Genomic DNA, 3156 nt, shown 5'->3' on the forward strand with positions numbered 1-3156 from the left:
AAAAGAGTGAGACTCCGTCTCAAAAAAAAAAAAAAAAAAGATATCAACGTTGATGAGGAGGTCCCTGGTAGCCTTCAAGAGTTCTGTCCTAGGAACAAGAGAGGGCAGAAACCACCCTGATGGAGCCAGTGGGGATGAGGACATGGGGCAATGAATGTGAAGTGATGGGGGTAATTTTTTTTTTTTTAAGGAACTGATTATTTAATGTTTATTATAATCCTATTATCAATCTGCCTCCTAACTCCAGCCTCAACAGGCTTTAAATCCAAAGGCTTAAATACATTTACCAACATGTCAAAAAGAACCTTTATTACTTCTTTTGACTGCCACTTATGCTTTCTTGCCAGATGCCTTTGGAGCAGGTGCTTTCTGGGCTGGAGCTTTTTGACCCTTCTGAGCTTTTGGAGCAGGTGCAGCCTTCTGGCCTGTGGCTTTCTGGGCAGGAACCTTCTGGGCTGGAGCCTTTTTACTCGCGGTGGTCATCTTTTTTGCTGGAACTTTAGCAGCAGCAGCAGCAGCAGTACCCTTAGTACCAGGTGCTTTTTTAGGAGAAGCTTTCAGGAGAGCTGCCTTTTGAAGCTTCTTAACTTCATTCTTGATTATTCTGTTCCTCATTTTCTTTGCCTTCATAACTTTAAAACGATCAAAATCTGTCATCTTGACTTTCCGTTCTCTGGCTTCAATCTTCTTGGCCCATCGTGTGGCTGCCCATTTTGTATTGATGTCTGCCTTCTGCCAGGCTTGTCGGACATACTTCCGGCGGGCACTGTGGGGAAACTTGAGGATGAAATCAGTAAGCTGCATGCACTTGAAAGACATGGCCTCTCTCCTCACTTGAGTGCAAGGTCCATCGACCAAAGCCCTGTTCTGATCAATAACATCTACAATCGCGACCAATTTTCCGGCATGAGGTCCAAAGGAGACGTAGGCCACCCAGACAACCTCCACAAAGCGCCTGAACACCGTGTTGGCGGCGTTAGGCGAGAAGGCGTGATGGGGGTAATTTGAGGAAATAGCAAGGTCGGTATGGGAGAGAGGAAGGATCTTCAAGTCAGAAAGAAGGGAACAAGTGGAGAAGGTCAGGAAGGAGAAGAGAATTGAGAACACTCAAAGAGGGGAGAGGTGGGCTCAAGAGCACTTCCATGTATTCATTATTTATTGAGCGTCTATTATGTAAGCATGTTGACTGGGGAGTCAAGGGAGCCTGGAACAGAGAAGACACCTCTTCCTGGAACTAACAGTATAATGAGAGAGACAGATAAGAAACCCTGTAAACAGAGCTGGGTGTGGTGGCACACAGCTGTAATCCCAGCTACTAGGGGAGGGTGAGGCCCAGGGGTTCAAAGCTGCAGTGAGCTATGATCACATCACTGCACACTTGCCTGGGTGACAGAGAAAGGTGCCAAACCCTGTGTCTACTAAAAATAGAAAAATTAGCCAGGGGTGATGGTGTACACCTGTAGTCCCACCTATTCGGGAGGTTGAGGTAGAAGGATCGCTTAAGCCTGGTAGGAAGAGGTTGCAGTGAGCTGAGATCATGCCACTGCACTCCAGCCTGGGTGAGACCCTGTCTCATATAAAATAAAATAAAATAAAATAAGGCTGGGCACGATGGCTCATGCCTATAATCTCAGCACTTTGGGAGGTCAAGACAGGCAGATCACCTGAGGTCAGAAGTTCGAGACCAGCCTGGCCAATATGGTGAAACCCCATCTCTACTAAAAAACACAAAACTTAGTCGGGTGTGATAGTGGCCACCTGTAATCCCAGCTACTAGGGAGGCTGATGCAGAAGAATCACTTGAACCTGGAAAACGGAGGTTGCAGTGAGCCAAGATCTCACCACTTCACTCTAGCCTGGGTTACAGAGCGAGACTCTGTCTCAAAATAAATAAATAAATAAAAATAAAAAAAATAAAAAAGAACTGTGATGAATTCCACAGGAAACAGGATATAGAAATAGGGAGTAACAGGCTATAAATAACTTTAGATAAGAGTGGTTAGACAAGGCCTGTTGGAGTAACAAGGAAACTGCCACGCCAAAGCCCAGGAAGGAAAAGGAACAGCATATGCAAAGGTTCTGAACTGGGAAGTGGACTGGCTGGAATTTAATGGGCAGCAGAGAAGTAGGTGGGGTAGGCAGGGCCTTGAAGGAGATGAGATAAAGGAGAACTGTATCTAAAGCCCCATGAGAATTGACTGGAAGAACAGAAGGACATGGTATGAATGATGTGTTAAGCGATATAGGAAAAAAATCATAGCCTTGAAAATATTGAGTGAGGGGCTGGGCGCAGTGGCTCACATCTGTAATCCCAGCACTTTGGGAGGCCAAGGTGGGTGGATCACAAGGTCAGGAGTCTGAGACCAGCCTGCCCAACATGGTGAAACCCTGTCTCTACTAAAGATACAAAAAATTAGCCAGGTGTGGTGGTGCGGGCCTGTAATCCCAGCTACCTGGGAGGCTGAGGCAGGAGAATCGCTTGAACCTGGGAGGCGGAGGTTGCCACTGCACTCTAGCCTGGGCAACAGAGCGAGACTCTGTCTCCAAAAAAGTCTTGAATAATGATATCAGCATTAACAAACACAGAGTGTTGACTATGTACTAGCCACCGTTCTAAGCATGTAATTCATGTAACACATCTGTGAACTCATTTAATCTTTACAATAACCCCATGAGGCAAATACTGTGACTTTACAGATGCAGAAAATGAGACTTACCTAAGGCCAAGTCACTTCCCCAAGAACACAGAGCTGGTAAATGGCAGAGCCAGGATTCAAATTCAAGTACAGCATCTCTAATATGAGAGCTTGAGTATCTGTTTTTCCTTAATGATAACTATATTTGTGTCCAAACTTCTCATTAACCCTGTGAGAACTCCTTCACCTCTTCCCTGAAGGAATTAGCAGTAAAACCCGAAGTCAAGAGGAAAGCATGGCAAGAAAGAGAACCTTGGGGATGGTAAGTGGGTGACAAGTCACTGCGGTGACCAAAGGGAGTAAGGGGTAACTTGTGAGGGTAATGAGATCTTCATGGGGTTCAGCAACAGAAAGGCTCACCCAGAGCTGCCCAAACCCCCCTCACTAATATCACAGTGAAGAACAGGTCTGCACAACACAAACTCCTTGGGCCTTCTCTCTGCCAAAACACCTCAGGCAT

At 46.0% G+C, this 3156-nt stretch overlaps 1 pseudogene across 1 annotated transcript; it reads right to left on the reverse strand.

Annotated features, from left to right (window-relative positions):
- Nucleotides 1-286: 286 nt before the first annotated feature.
- On the reverse strand, nucleotides 287-3156 carry LOC105503145 (annotated as a pseudogene). The gene is made up of 2 exons (XR_001000438.1): nucleotides 3082-3156; nucleotides 287-1044 (listed from the first exon to the last, which is right to left on the reverse strand). The product of XR_001000438.1 is annotated as a 60S ribosomal protein L14 pseudogene (transcript).

This window comes from Colobus angolensis, unplaced genomic scaffold (genome assembly GCF_000951035.1).
Source record: "Colobus angolensis palliatus isolate OR3802 unplaced genomic scaffold, Cang.pa_1.0 Scaffold83, whole genome shotgun sequence".
In the NCBI taxonomy this organism is placed as follows: Eukaryota; Metazoa; Chordata; class Mammalia; order Primates; family Cercopithecidae; genus Colobus; species Colobus angolensis.